Source organism: Mustela erminea, chromosome 3, assembly GCF_009829155.1.
Source record: "Mustela erminea isolate mMusErm1 chromosome 3, mMusErm1.Pri, whole genome shotgun sequence".
In the NCBI taxonomy this organism is placed as follows: Eukaryota; Metazoa; Chordata; class Mammalia; order Carnivora; family Mustelidae; genus Mustela; species Mustela erminea.
The window spans coordinates 39749685-39766464 of NC_045616.1; the positions used below are offsets into that span (position 1 = coordinate 39749685).

Below are 16780 nucleotides of genomic sequence, written 5' to 3' on the forward strand. Positions count from 1 at the left end.
AAAATGGGCAAAAGTCTTGAACAAGTACTTCATAGGAGAGAAAAGTGAACATGAACAGCACCTACAGATACCTTTTGTTTGCCCCTACATACCAACTTTACATTCTTTTCCTGTGCTCTGTCCCGGATCCTGGCATTGGCAGAGTTCCCATTCCCTTTGACTTCCAGTTGGATTTAACCAATGGAGCTTCCTGACAATAGACCAGAAGGAGGGAGGAGAATGAAGTTGAGATATTCTCCCTGATCCCTTCCTCACTCTAGCTATTTCTTTTAGCCGAAGTTTCCTGCTTTGTAAGAACTATTCTAGGGTTTCAGTAACCTTTTCCTCTTCTTGTCCTTTTGGGTTTAGGGTGGAAACAACACTATTGTGGACAGACTGGGTTCTCCTACACTCCATGTACATCTTTGTACTTAGTTCCTTTGATTACTAACTTGTCATTTGTTCCCTGTTGGATTCCTGATACAGTCAATCGACATACAAAAAGATGCTCAACCTCATTAATAGCCAGAAAAAAATGCAGATCAAAACCCTTATTAAAGATGATTTAAAACTACCATATTGGGAATAATTAAAAATATCAGCAAGGATGTAGAGGAGATAATACAGTTATACATAGTTGGTGAGTGTATCAATAGACACAACTATTTTAGAAAAATAGTTAAGCTTTATGTAGCAAAGCAAAGCTGAAGATGCAGCAAGTCTATAATCCAGCAATTTTGCACCAGGAGCTATGTTCAAGAATGTTTATAAGAGGATTTTTTTCATAATAACAAAGCATTGGAAACACCATAGATTTTCATCAATAGAATTGATAAATTGTGACATATTTGTACAGTAGAATGCTAAATGCAATGAAAATGAGTAGGTTAAAGCTACATAAAAAGAAAGCATGGATGAAATCAGAAACATCATAGGGAGCAGAAAAATCAACTTAACAGGAGAAGATGACAAATTCTGAATAGAATGAGAAAGGGAGCCATGTGTATACCTAGTGGAAGAGCATTCCAGAGAGAAGAAATAGCAAGTGAAAAATGTAGTGTTTCTGTGTCTGGCATTTTGAGGAATAAGAAGGGGTCCAGGAGACCTAGAATGAAATAAGGGGGAGTACAGCAGGAGACCACAGAGGCTAGGGGGTGAAATAAATTGTGTCCAGCCATATAGGTCATTGTATGGACTCTGTTTTTAGTTTAAGATGGGAGCTCACTGGAAGTGTTTGAGAAAAGAGACATGATCTGACTTATTATTTTTGTTTTAGATAATCACTCTGCAAACTGGAATAGGAATGGTGAGAAAAAGCACACTGGCAGACTGGTTATGAGGCTGTTGTGGTAATTCAGGGGAGAGATGACGGCACGGATAGCAGTGGAGGCGATGAGAAATGGTTAGTATCGGTTATATTTTAAAGGTAAACAGGATTTGCTGACACCAGAGATAGCTTTTAGAGGAGGAGAGGAATCTACGAGGACTCTAAACTTTTTAGGCTTGCAGGACTAGAAGCACGGAGATGAAGAAGACTAGGAAGAACAGGTTTGGGGAAGAAAAGAGAAGTTCAGTTTGAACGTGTTGAGTTTGAGATGCTTATTATACGTTGAGTAGATCCACTGGGTAGATATTTGGATATGAATCTGGAGTCCTGGGGATAGGAATTCAGCATTCACTTATGCACAGTTTGGAACTCTCCAGAATGAAACTTTAATTAATATGTGTCCCTTTGGAGAGGCCAAGACGTTCTCTTTGCTACAGAGATCTGTACTTGCTATTGACCTGCCACATTTCTTGTTAATCTTGGCTGAGGTAGTGATCCAAGACATCTGGTGACTGATTATACATAGTCTGTGGCATTATTTATATTACCTGGCCAATCGAACAGATGCTCAAGCAAGGTTCCTAGCTTTATGAATGATGGCAGCAGAGCATTTGGCCCCCTTCCGCCTTTTGCTGGGTATACCAGATGTGAACGCCACATTTAAGGGACTACAAATAAAGCCTGCAAGTTCTCAAGAATCTCATTCTCATCTGCCAATAGAAACCTAATGAGATAGAACATTAGTCTTTGCAGTAACATATTATTTTGTAATCACATAGCACTTAGTCTTTGCTAAGGAATTTACAATCCAGTGTAATTTATATAGAATATCAATTCCTACTTTTACCTCAATTTTCAATTTGAAAATTGGAGACAGAACCTTTTTTTTTTTTTTCCAGAATAAGAATCAGAAATTCTTAGGAATATGTCCTATCCTACCTCACAAACTTGAAGTTATTAGCCTTCAATCCTAAATCTTCCTTTGAATTCCAGTCAGTTCATAATAGAACCTGAAAGTCTTAGCATAGTATGTATTTTACTGAGATACCTGAATTGCCAAGATCATTGGGATACAGAGCTTTTCTGAAACAATATGATATTTCAGTTCACTCTGACAGGAAGCTGTGTTTGGCTCCAGTGGAAAAGAATTTTATTCCAGCTGTGTGGAAAGACTGGTCATGTATAGTAGGAAGACAGAATGGGCACTGAAGGTACTGAAGGAGTAGAAAGCTGAATGTTTTTCTGTTCTCCTCCTACACAGTTCCTTTCTTTCCATAGCTAGCTTCTCATCTCTCCCCTCTGGGAGACTCTTCAGGTTTTGAATGTCACAGACTTGGGCTCCCTGAGCTGTGGAATCCACAGTAGGCAGTAGATGTGCCTGACAGTGAGATGGAGGGCAGGAGGGTACAGCAAGAGGACGGCACCAGGTAGAGAAATTGTGCTGTGGGATGCAGACTTCCACACCACAACAAAAATGTTCCCATATCTGTAGGCCTTTACCTAAGCAAGGAAAGCAGGGTTGCAGGACACCCTGGGGAAGAGTAGACAGCTGGCCTAAGCAGGACAGCTATAGGGCATTTTCACAAGTGTGAAGCTAGAGAATTCATCAGTGAGGCCCCTGGTAGGGGTAGGAATGATTCATTATTTGAAGGAGATATGACTCAGTTTTGGAAGATACAAAGCAATTTCTACATGGCCCGACTGTGACTAGGAATTTTCAGGCTTTGAGGATGGTCTTGTTTACCAGTTTTGAATATGATTGTGTGTGTGTGTGTGTGTATGTATATAAAATTAACATACAATAAAATTCACTCATTTAAAGTGAAAATTCAGGGGCACCTGGGTGGCTCAGTGGGTTGAGCCTCTGCCTTTGGCTCAGGTCATGATCTCAGGGTTCTGGGATCGAGCCCACATCGGGCTCTTTGCTCGGTGGGGAACCTGCTTCCCCGTCTCTCTCTGCTTGCTTCTCTGTCTACTTGTGATCTCTGTCTCTCTCGGTCAAATAAATAAATAAAATCTTTAAAAAAATAAAAATAAAGTGAAAATTCAATGGTTTTTAGTAGTCATAGAGTTATTATTTTAATCATTTAATACAGGAAATTTAATTGTAAACAACTTGAAACCAGCCATGCTGCCAGCCGCATTCTCATATTCTTCCACAGAATCCATGCCTACCTCTTCCCCATCTTTCTCCAGAGCTGCCAAGTTCTCCTGGGCCTCAGAGACCTCTCTTTCCTACATGCCTTCCCCCACATACAACACATAAATGTTCACTTTGCTTCGTGAGATCAAACTTACGGTTCGGGCAGGCCCAGACCTCAGCCACGGCAGTGGTATTGCTTAGTACGCCCACACTCTGTTGCTCTTTGGCCAGGTTTCCCTGGGGGATGACAATCAGAGGGCTGGTAGTTGACGTCCACTTTAAATCTAGTTGGGCAACATCCACAAACTGGGTGTTGCATTTCATCCTGTTGCTGGTAAAGGCTGTGTTGATATGGCTTGTCCCTCCAACACCACGGGCCACAAACCATGTACTTGCTGCAGCAAGAGTCATACTTGGCCATTTGACTGGCTGGCTTCAGGCAGGTGTTGGTGATCTTGCTGCTCATCGTAGGCCTTCTTAGCTGAGATGCCTCAGAGTCGGTGGCCTGGGGAAAGTAGATGTGGGGGTATGGGACCAGGTTGGTTGGGAAGCCTGTCAAATTCACATTCAGGGTACTGTCAAATTGCAGAGACGTAATGATGATAGACACAACCTGCCCAATCAAATGATGGAGATTAGTATGTATGATATCCTGGTTGCGCTGACCTATATGTCATAGATGGCTTCCTTGGTGACCATGAAGGCACAGCAAGAATGATCTAAGGTCATGTGAATGATCAAGAAGGAATTGTGGGGCTCCACCATGGCTGTTGAAACCTGGAGGACTGGCAAACTTGAGGTTGGGCTTCTTGCCATAGACCACCAAGAACTGATTGATGAGTAGGGGCACAAACCTGGGACTGGCGCTGTCCCCAGAGCTGTGGAAGATGAGCAAGTCCCACAGCACTGTACAAAGATCTGCCAGTTTTCAGATCCAGTCCAGGTCACAATCTCCTAGCCAATGATGTAATGGCCTTTGGCATCATTATCGCCTGTGTCTTCTTTCCCAGAGATCAATACCAAGCACCCATTTTTTTAAACTTTTCTGAACTTAATTTTAATTTTCTCTTATTTCTTAAAATGGCAATGGGTTAACAAAATATGCAAATGATTTTGAATGCCATTATATATGTTTATTTTTCCTTCCTTAAGTGTTCATGTTAAAAAGAAAAAGTAGCTGAACTATTTCATGGTTTTCCATTCTTTGGTTTGGAGAATAGTGACTCCATTGTCAAGATGACAATGGATACTGTCAGTATCTATGTGACACCTGATGTTACAGATCTTTTCAAATACCTGGGTGCTTGGTATGATGTGGACATAAAAACTGGGTGACTCGCAGCATTTTAAATTATTCTTGAAGACACAACCGTCATTCACCAAATGGCCCCTCTTCTAGGAGTGTACAAATCCATGCAAATTTTTACTGTTTTACCACCAGATGTCAGCCATTCACTACACTGGTAATAACTACCCTGAAGATGCTTTATAAAAATCTATGTGGCTGTCACCTTCATCTCTCCTTCCCTCTGTCCCTCTTTCACCCCTTCCTGCTCTGACCATCGGTCAGTTTTTTTGACCACTTCAGAGAAGGAAGGAGAGGGAATCCCAAAATCCAAACGTTGGTAGCTGGCTTTCTATCAGTAAGAAAGGTGAGGACCTGAGCAGTTAAGTAGGATGATAGAAGGTATTTGACCATATTTGTGCCATGAGTTTGGGGAATATATCATACTAATTATATATAAAATGAGGGGATTAATTTATGTTCTTGAACAGATGCTATCAATATTTACTGGGGTGAGATTAAGACTCAGTCATTTACAGAAGAATGCTTGCTAATAAATGAAGAAAAAATAATATAATCAGAAAACCATGGGGTGCCTGGGTGGCTCAGTGGGTTAAGCTGCTGCCTTCAGGTCAGGTCATGATCTCAGGGTCCTGGGATTGAGTCCCACATCGGGCTCTTTGCTCAGCAGGGAGCCTGCTTCCTCTTCTCTCTCTCTCTCTGCCTGCCTCTCTGTCTACTTGTGATCTCTCTCTGTCAAATAAATAAATAAATCTTAAAAAAAAAAAATAAGAAAACCATTATTATTTAAGAACTCCCCCCAAATTATAGATTCAAGAAAACATCACCAATGGATAAAAAAACTATTAGGTAAAAGTTTTGGGGGAGTAGATACTCACATGATCTTAAAAATGTTTTCTCTCCTACTTTGTCTCTTAATTTCACAAAACAAACTGAGGGTTGTTGGGGTGGGGGGTTGGTAGGGAGACAGTGGTTGGATTATGGACTTTGGGGCGGGTATGTGCTATGGTGAGTGCTGGGAAGTGTGTAAACCTGACGATTCACAGACCTGTACCCCTGGGGCTAATAATACATTATTTGTTAATAAAAAAGTAAAAAATAAATCTCAAAAAAAATGTTTTCTCTCAGAAACACTTTATAAGAAAAGGTAGAAATGGAACATATATAATGGGGAAATTTGTTGTACATTTAAAAACATTTTTTATTGTTTTTAAGATTTTACTTATTTATTAGAGAGAGAGAGAGCAGAATTGCGGGGGGTGGGACCAAAGGAGAGGGAGAAGCAGACTCCCCACTGAGCAGGGGGCTGGGGGCTGGATGCAGGGCTCAATCCCAGGACCCTGAGATCATGACCTGACTCAGCCATCCAGGTGCCCTGGACATCATTTTACTTAAGTGATCAAATGTAGCATCATCAATAATGGAGCAAACTGACATTGTGTGTCTCCTAATATGAGGCGGTGGGAGGTAGGCATCATCAGAATTATAAATCAATCATGAGAAAAAAAGACGAAGTTACAGTGGGAGCCCTTGTGCAAAATGACTGGCCTGCACTATATTTTTTTTTTTAAGATTTTTATTTATTTATCAGAGAGAGATCACAAGTAGGCAGAGAGACAGGCAGAGAGAGATGGTGGGGAAGCAGGCTCCCTGCTGTGCAGAAAGCCTGATGCAGGGACTTGATCCCAGGACCCTGAAGATCAAGACCTGAGCTGAAGGCAGAAGCTTAACACAGTGAGCCACCCAGGTGCCCCAAACTGGATTATTAAAAGTGTTGATGTTTTGGAAGAAAAAGAATGGCAAAATAATTACATTAAAGAGACAAAAGAGGGGTTGCCTGGGTGGGCTCAGTGGGAAGAAGCCTCTGCCTTGGGCTCAGGTCATGATCTCAGGGTCCTGGGATGGAGTCCCGCACTGGGCTCTCTGCTCAGCAGGGAGCCTGCTCCCCCACCACACCCCCCCGCCTGCCTCTCTGCCTACTTGTGCTCTCTCTCTGTCAAATAAATAAATAAATAATTTTTTTTAAAAAGGAGACAAAAGAGTTGTAAGAAACAATGCATCACGTGAATATTAATTGGATCCTGGATCAAAAATAGAAAGCTCCAAAGGAATTTTAGAGATACTGGGGTTCAAATGTAGACTACATATTAGCCGATATTAAGGACTCAGTGTTCAATTCTTTTGTGTAACAATGTTTCTGTGGTTATGTAGGAGAATGCCTAATTTGTAGGTGATATGTGTTGAACTATTGAGTGTAAATGTTATGATATCCTCAAATTATTCTCAAATTGCTCAGTAGAGGTAAATTAGTGTGTGCATGCTTTGCACACCTGTGAGAGAGAAAAACACATATGGCAAAATGTTAATCTCTGTTAAGTGTAAGCGAAGGGTATATGGATAGTCAATATGACAGTCTTCAGTATTGCTATAGCTTTGAAATTTTCAGAGGAAGAACTGGGGACAAAAGAACATCATAATTTGTTTGTTTTAGAATGAATAGTATTGACTGAACATCCATGATTTATCTTTTTTTAAGTAAGACAACTATCTCTTTTATTGATTCGAAGCTACCTGTTTCCATCAACCTTAGATGAGTAGAAATCGTAGTATAAGAGACAGATTTTAGGTCTCAAATCTTTGCTCTGTTTTCTTTGTATATTTTTCATTGTCATTATTTTTGTGAAAGATCCAAATTGAACACTTCTTCTTGTATTCAGTATTGTTTGTGGGAATTTGAGACTCTTTTCATTTATACACTGGTACAGACTTAATTGCTCAATGTCCCTTTTTAATGTAATAATTTAAGCACCACACAAATAGGCATTTCAGTAAACCTCTTTATCCAAGAAATAGAACATTAGTGCCTGTCTACTGTTTTTTTTCTTACCAGAATCAACATTTATTCAACTGGCAGTAGTATCTGAAGTTTTGTTGGTGAAACAAATTCTCTATAAATCATCAGTGTGGTTACTGTGAGATGTGACTCTGCTCTGGTTCTACATATCACACTTGCCCTGCCTATGGTGATTTATTCTAAAGTTGCACAGAAATTAAATCAGGCCAGTTAGTCAATGTATTAGAACTCTTTAGAAAGGGAAGTTATCTCCCTCAAAGTTAATGCTGGGCGGATTTAAACTCAGAGTTGCTGGTTGCCACCTTTATTACTTCTGGGTGGAGAGTGTGCATGAAAATGAATCCTTTGTAGAAGAAAGACAAACTGAGGGACGATGGGAGGCAAATTCCTGATAACATCTTCTGAGTTGCTGAATCTAGCCATGCCTGAGTTTTTCAGTTATGTGAATGAATAAATAGTAGTACTATATCTTAATAAATTATTAATTTTTCATTATTATCATTATTAATTCTTAATAAGTAAGATTTGTGTAAATTGTGATTTATGACTAAAGAACTTTGACTAATAAAATGGTCTGTATTTTATAGGTGTATAAGATACAGCTATAGGTGGGTTCAGAATGGTGTATAGTAAGATCTAGTGCTTGGAATTTCAGAACTTTCTCATCTTAACCCGGCGTTCTTTCCAAAGTCAATATTGGCTAAGACTAGGCTGCACTATTGAATGGAACTACCTCCTTATCTGGAAGTTAATCGTAAGAACCAGTGCATTTGTGCTGTTTCATCCATTTGCATGCTTACGTCAGCTCCTGGACAATATATATTTTTAAAGACATGGAGAGTGATGTTAGTATAATAGAGGAACCAAATGAAGCATTCTCAAGTAACTGGTTTGTTCAGGTTATGTATGTATGTGTATAGGAGAAAACGCATTTTTCCTCAAAAATGAAAAGAGTTCTTTTATTGTCAAACTTGTCTTTATAAACTCGTCTATTTCATATTCTTTCTTCATATGTCCAAACTTGGGCACTCTCTTATCAAGTCTTCTTTGGTAAATCCCTGTGATGGTACAGTGTACTCAGTTTTGGAGCACAGAAAATACTTGTTTCTTATTTTGTACCTTTAGTTTAGAGGTATGACCGACATCTCTGGGTGTTGGTGATTCAGAAACTGTAAGTCTATAAAGGAGGAGTCACATTTATCATCATCAGTGTATTCTCTAGATTGAATATATATGCTCCCTTAAATAAGGATGCAGGAAAAACACACCAAATGTATCTGGTGGATTCTTGCCTTTAGGTGTGATTTGAAAAGAGAAAATAAGACTAGTATGGTGGCCTGTGGAGGACATCACTTGCATTTTTGTCTTTGGGATGATCCTTGTTAAGGGATGGAAGGGAGACGTTGCTGGTAGGTAAGTTCTGGCTGTGAAGATAATTTGCACCAGTGGTTTCTGTGATGTGGGTTTGAGGAAGTGGGGTCAATGACTTCTAGGCCTCTCTCTCTGGAGACCATATATTTGAGAACATGGCTTCGTATGCCTAATAATTGTTTTAAGGCTTGGCTACTCTCTGTGGGACTGTATTTCTTGGAGATGGTTCATAGAACACCTGGGTCCAGATCACCAGGGATGCTTCTTAAAAATGCAGAGATCTGGGCCCCACCCAGCATAGTGAATCAGAAACTCTGGGTACGGGATCAAGAGTCAGTCCTCTCAAAATAAGTACCCACAGCTGTTTTTTTTTTTTTTTTTTTTTTTTTTTTTTTTTTTTTAAAGATTTTATTTATTTACTTGAGAGAGAGACAGTGAGAGAGAGCATGAACGAGGACAAGGTCAGAGAGAGAAGCAGACTCCCCATGGAGCTGGGAGTCCGATGCGGGACTCGATCCCGGGACTCCAGGATCATGACCTGAGCCGAAGGCAGTCGTCCAACCAACTGAGCCACCCAGGCGTCCCCCACAGCTGATTCTTATATTCACTGAAATCTGAGAAGTATGCTATGGGCATCATCAACTTTGACTTACACCAACTTTGAGCTATTAGGTAGATGACAGTCTGGGGGCAAGGCCCTAAAACCAAGTCTTTGGCTTCCCTTGTCATTCACCTACTTAAATATTCAATTTATATAACAGTTGAGTGAGAGTTTAAAGATGCATGGGAATTTTGAGAAAGAATATGCTGATTCGATAAACTAAGAAGAAAGCTTAGAACAAAAGATTTTATGCATATGATAATTCAGGGCCAATTCAGTGAATGACAGAGCAATTCTTTTCCTCCCCCAAATAATACTCTCTGGATAATTTAATGTAACAAATCAAAGCCCAGCTGTTTCTCTTTGTCTTTTTAATAAGTCAATTATGCTTATTTTATTATCCAATTTAAAACACTGAGAAATTAAGGCAGTCAGATCTTGGTATTAATGGTCAAAATTAAAATACCCCAGATCCCATCTTCTCTCTCCAAACATTTGTAAACCATAACGTATGTGAAAATATAGATATCTACTCATAGTAACTGGCACAGTGGAACAGCTGTTCTCAAAGACAGCAGTTTTCAATGCTGGATGCACATTAGAATTACCTAGAGATGTTAAAAAGCATGGCCTATACCAAGATACTCCTCTAAGTCAACTAAATCAGGATCTCTGGAAGGAGTGCCCCTGTCTTTTTTTCTTCTTTAATTCCCCAGGTGGTTCTACAGTAAAGCCAGGTATAGGATGCACTTCTTTAGGTACTTCCTAAGCAGAGCAATCTCTGAGGGTCTCAATAAATGAAATTCACCTAAGAGCAATCATCAGTGGAGAGACTTAAGGCAATAGAGTTCATTCATTTCTAGTCTACCATCTTCAGTCAAGCCAGGTTAGTAGAATAAGGGTAGTGTACTAGGACAGGATTGTAACACCCCTGAGTTTCTTTTCCCAACTCTTCTTTTTTATCATGCCATTTGCTTATATTAGGCATAAAATTCTGCATGTTATAGTAAGGGACATACGTAAGAACATACCTGCAAAATGTATTTGTCTACTCAATGGATATCGTTGAAGACCTCAATGACACATCTTGCTGTCTTTCAGAGGTACTTGGGAGCAAGTTTTTCTGGTCTATAATTAGGAACTCTTAATGTTTAATGGGCTCATGAATTATGTAAGTAATCGATTTTTTATTTAATGAGCTGCTAGAAAGTTTAGAGGCAAATTCTCTCCCTCGAGCAGATGTAATAGGAATGACTTTTTGTATTAACTCTTCATTTTTTATCTTTGTTCTCCCTTTATCTTTCTCACCTCCTTATAGTACACCATTTTCATATTTATTTTTATTTTTTTGAATCCATCAAGTCACTGTAAACTGTTTAGGAACATTTGATAACATTCAAAAAAGTAGCTGATGGAGCTGAGGGTCAAATATTGTACCACAAAAGTGCAAGTCAGCTAATTTCCTCAGTGTAAGCAGACTTGAGCACCATCAAAGTCAGTGCATAAAACATTTACTTTGGGGTATTGGACTAATCCTCACACTGAAATAAAAAAAAATATGTAAGATACAGTGGACAGGCACATATACATCAGAAGAGTTGTTATTCTACATTTACATATTTACTGTGGATGGTACCAAAAGGGAAATAAAGGAGTGGTCAAGAAAGGAAAATGCTATTCCTCATTTGAGAAGGAAGATCAAAGAAATATAAAGAAAGGTGAAGTTTCTACTTGGGGAGGATGCCCAAATTAAGCTTGCAAGAGAAGGCAATCATCTTTGGTATCAATGATGAGAGGAAAAAAATCTGAGTTAAGTTTTTAAAAATAGGGGCACCTGGGTGGCTCAGTGGGTTAAGGCCTCTGCCTTCCGCTCCAGTCGTGATCCCGGGGTCTTGGGATCGAGCCCCGCATCGGGCTCTCTGCTCTGCGGGGAGTCTGATTCCTTCTCTCTCTCTCTCTCTGCCTGCCTCTCTGCCTACTTGTGACCTCTGTCTGTCAAATAAATAAATAAAATTTAAAAAAATAATTTAAAAAATAATTTAAAAATAACATAACTGGAAGACACTCTAACATAATTTTTTACAAAGCAGTCTATAGTGTTTTCATGATTGGTCAATTAAATCTCCGCTATGCCACTACTAAGATGCTTGAATTGCATGTAGGCATTTTGAAGAAAGGGATCTAGAGTCTGATTATTATATGAAGCAAAGTTATCAGGTTCTTACTAAATTGCATTGATGGATTATAATGAAAAAGATGTCATAAAAGTAATTTGTATGGGGGAGGAGCAAGATGGCAGAGGAGTAGGAAATCTAAATTTCTTCGGGTCCCAGGAATTCAGCTAGTTATCAAACCATTTTGAACCTACAAACTCAACAGGAGATCGAAAAAAAGAACAGCAGCAAATCTAGGAACAGAAAAGCGACCACTTTCTGGAAGGTAGGACATGCAGAGAAGTGAATCTGAGGTGCTATATGGGAAGATAGACCGCAGCGGGGAGGGGCCGGCTCCCAGGAAGCAGTAGAGCAACGGAGAACAAAATCAGAACTTTTAGAAGTCTGCTCCACGGAGGAACGTCACTCCAGAGGCTAAGCATGGGGTGGAGTCCTCACCGGGACAGTGTGGTCATAGGACCTGTGGGGTCACAGAAAGGCCTGGGGTGTCTGAGTACAGCAGAGGTCCCAGGTATTGGAGTGGGGAAGCAGGCTACAGAGAGGAACCGAAGAGTGGGCTCTCAGCTCCGGGTTACCTTAAACCGTGATCCAGGGCTTAGTCAGGCATTCCTCGTGGAGCAGGGACCCCACAACTGGCAGATCCGGGGAGATGCCATCCCCTCTTCCACTGAGAGGAGCAGTGCAGGAGCGTGCTGCAGGAATCTGCTGGTTTTGGAGACTCCAAACAGGGCCATGGGCCAGAGATAGAAATGCTCAGTTACAGGCTGGGCAGTGCAGCCGGAGACCAGGGAGGCGGGAGTGATTGAGCGCTTTTCTCCAGGGTCGCTCTGAGGAATGCAGCCCCGAGCTCTTGGCTCCTACCCTCCGGAGACTGAGAGGCCTCCATTTTCATTCCCATCCTCCAGAACTCTATGGAAAGCATTCCGGAAGCAAAAGCTACAGAGAACCTGAGCAGATTCCTTAGGCTGCCCGGGCAAAGGCAGTGCAATTCTGCCTCAGGCAAAGACATTTGAGAATCACTGAAACAGGCCCCTCCCCCAGAAGATCTGCAAGAACCTCCGGCCAAGACCAAGTTCACTGATCAGTGAGAATTGCAAAACATCAGAGCTATGGGAACACAGCACATAGAATTCATGGCTTTCCCCCAGGATTCTTTAGTCTTTCAAAGTTACATTTTTTAGATTTTCTTTTTTTCTTATTCAATTCTTTTTAAAAATTTCCCCTTTCCTATTTTAACTTAACTATTTTATCAATAACTTTTAAAAAATCTTTTTAAAAATTTTCATTGTTATAGTCATATTTTATCCCCTCATGGTATTTAACCTTATTTTTTATATACATATATGTCTTTTTTTTTTTTTAAAGATTTTATTTATTTATTTGTCAGAGAGAGAGAGGGAGAGAGAGCGAGCACAGGCAGACAGAATGGCAGGCAGAAGCAGAGGGAGAAGCAGGCTCCCTGCCGAGCAAGGGGCCCGATGTGGGACTCAATCCCAGTACGCTGGGACCATGACCTGAGCCGAAGGAAGCTGCCTAACCAACTGAGCCACCCAGGCCTCCCCATATATGTCTTTCTTTCTTCGAAATTTTGGGATATAGATTCTTCTAACAGAGCAGAACATACCCTAAATCTAGCATATAGCTTTGTTCTAGTCTCTAGCCTGATCACATTCTCTCCTTTATTTTTCTTTTTTCAAATTTTCATCTTATAGTCATATTCCATCACTTCGTTGTGTTTACCCTTGTTTTTGTATATATATAAGTTTTTCTTTCTTTAAAATTTTGGGAGGCATTCTCTCCTAACAGACAAAAATACACCCAAAATCAACTGTGTGGCTCTTTTATATTCACCAGTCTAATTATATACATATATATATTTCAGTGAGGGGGTGGAAAACAATTTACCATGCTAATGGACTTCAAAACAAAGCTGGGGTGGCAATCTTGACATTAGATAAAATAGATTTTAATCCAAAGACTATATCATATTTAAAGGGTCTGTCAAACAAGAAGAGCTAACAATTTTAAATATCTATGCCCCTAACACAGGAGCAGCCAACTATATAAACCAATTAATAACAAAATCAAAGAAAGACATCAACAACAATACAATAATAGTAGGGGACTTTAACACCCCCTCTCACTGAAATGGACAGGTCATCTAAGCAAAAGATCAACAAGGAAATAAAGGCTTTAAATGACACACTGGGCCAGAGGGACATCACAGATATATTCAGAACATTCCATCCCAAAGCAACAGAATACACATTCTTCTCTAGTGCACAGGGAACATTCTCCAGAACAGATCACATCCTGGGTCACAGGTCTCAACCAGTACCAAAAGACTGGGATCATTCCCTGCATATATTCAGATCATGATGCATTGAAACTAGAACTCAACTGCAACAGGAAAGTTGGAAAGAACTCAAATACGTGGAGGTTAAAGAACATCCTACTAAAGAACGAATGGGTCAACCAGGAAATTAAGGAAGAATTTTAAAAAATTCATGGAAATAAATGAAAATGAAAACACAACTGTTCAAAATCTTTGGAACACCACAAAAGTGGTCATGTGAGGAAAGTATATAACAATAGAAGCCTTTCACAGGAAACAAGAAAGATCTCGAATATACAACCTAACCCTAAAGAAGCTAGGAAGGGAACAGGAAATAAAGCCTAAACCTCAGCAGGAGGAAAAGAATTAATAAAGATCAGAGCAGAAATCAATGAAATAGAAGCCAAAAGAACAGTAGAACAGATCAACAAAACTAGGACCTGGTTCTTTGAAAGAATTAATCAGATTGATAACCCCCTGGCCAGACTTATCAAAAAGAAAAGAGAAAGAACCCAAATTAATAAAATTAATAAAATCATGAATGAGAAAGTACAGATCAAAACCAACATCTAAAGAAATACAAACAATTAAATGAACATTTTATGAGCAAACTATTCACTAGAAATCTGACCATCTGGAAGAAATGGATGCATTCCTAGAGACACATAAACTACCAAAACTGAACCAGGAAGAAATAGAAAAACCTGAACAGACCCATAACCAGTAAGGAGATTGAAGCAGTCATCAAAAATCTCCCAATAAAGAAAAGCCAGGGCCAGACGGCTTCTCAGGGGAATTCTACCAAGCATTTAAAGAAGAATTAATACCTATTCTCCTGAGACTGTTCCAAAAAATAGAAGTGGAAGGAAAACTTCCAAACTCATTTGATGAGCCAGCATTACCTTGATCCCAAAACCAGACAAAGACCCCATCAAAAAGGAAAATTACACAGCATCTTTGTTACTCTTGATGAATGCAGGTGCAAAATTATCACCAAATACTAGCCAATAAGATCCAACAGTACATAAAAGGATCATTCACCACAACTAAGTGGGGATTTATTCCTGGGCTGCAAGTTTGGTTCAACATCCACAAACCAATCAATGTGATACAAACACATTAATAAAAGAAAGAATAAGAACCATATGATACTCTCAATATGATGCTGAAAAAACATTTGACAAAGTACAGCTTCCTTTCTTGATCGAAACTCTACACAGTATAGGATATCAATATCATCAAAGCCATCTATGAAAAATGCACAGCGAATATCATTCTAATGGGGAAAAACAGCTCTAATGGGGACAAACAGGTCAGGAGCACGGCAGGGATGTCCACTCTATTCACCATAGTACTAGAAATTCTAGCCTCAGCAATCAGGACAACAAAAAGAAATAAAAGGCATCCAAATTGACAAAGAAGTCAAACTCTCACTATTTGCAGATGATATGATACTTTATGTTGAAAACCCAAAAGACTCCACTCCAAAACTGCTGGAACTCATACAGGAATTCAATAAACTGTCAGGATATAAAATCAATGCACAGAAATCAGTTGCATTTCTATATACAAATAGCGAGACAGAAGAAAGAGAAATTAAAGAGGTCCATCCCATTTACAACTGCACCCCAAACCATAAGATACCTAGGAATAAATCTAACCAAAGAGGCAAAGAATCTGTACTCAGAAAACTATAAAGTACTCATGAAAGAAATTGAGGAAGACACAAAGAAATGGAAAAGCATTCCATGCTCATGAATTGGAAGAACAAATATTATGAAAAATGCCTATGCTACTTAAAGCAATCTACACATTAATGCAAATCCCTATGAAAATACCATCAATTTTTTGGAAAGAAATAAAACAAATATCCTAAAATTTCTGTGGAACCGGAAAAGACCCCCAATAGCCAGAAGAATGTTGAAAAAGAAAGCCAAAGTTGGTGGCATCACAATTCCAGACTTCAAACTCTGTTACAAAGCATTAGTCATCAAGACATCAAGACTGGCACAAAACAGACAGATAGATCAATGGAATAGAATAGAGAGCCCAGAAACAGACTTAAACTCTACAGTCAACTAATCTTCGACAAAGCAGGAAAGAATGCCCCAATGGAAAAAAGACAATCTCTCCAGCAAGTTGTGTTGGGAAAATTGGACAGCCACATGCAGAAAAATGAAACCGGACCATTTCCTTACACCACACACAAAAATAGACTCAAAATGGATGAAAGAAGTCCATGTGAGACAGAAATCCTTCTCCTTGAGGGGAGCACGGGCAGCAACCACTTCAATTTCAGCCACAGCAACTTCTTCCTAGAAACATCACCAAAGGCAAGGGAAGCAAGGGCAAAATGAACTACTGGGACTTCATCAAGATCAAAACTTTTCTGCACAGCAAAGGAAACAGTCAACAAAACCAAAAGATGGGGACACCTGGGTGGCTCAGTTGGTTAAGTGCTGCTTTCAGCTCAGGTCATGATCCCAGCAACCTGGGATCGAGTCCCGCATCCGCTCCTTGCTCGGCAGGGAGCATGCTTCACCCTCTGCCTCTGCCTGCCTCTCTGTCTGCCTGCGCTCTCTCTCTCTCTAATAAATAAATAAAATCTTTAAAACAAAACAAAAACAAAAGACAACCGACAGATGGGAGAAAATATATGCAAATGACTTATCAGATAAAGGGCTAGTATC

At 39.7% G+C, this 16780-nt stretch overlaps 1 pseudogene; it reads right to left on the bottom strand.

Annotated features, from left to right (window-relative positions):
• Positions 1-3553: 3553 nt before the first annotated feature.
• On the bottom strand, positions 3554-4981 carry LOC116586079 (annotated as a pseudogene).
• Between the last annotated feature and the right edge of the window lie 11799 nt (positions 4982-16780).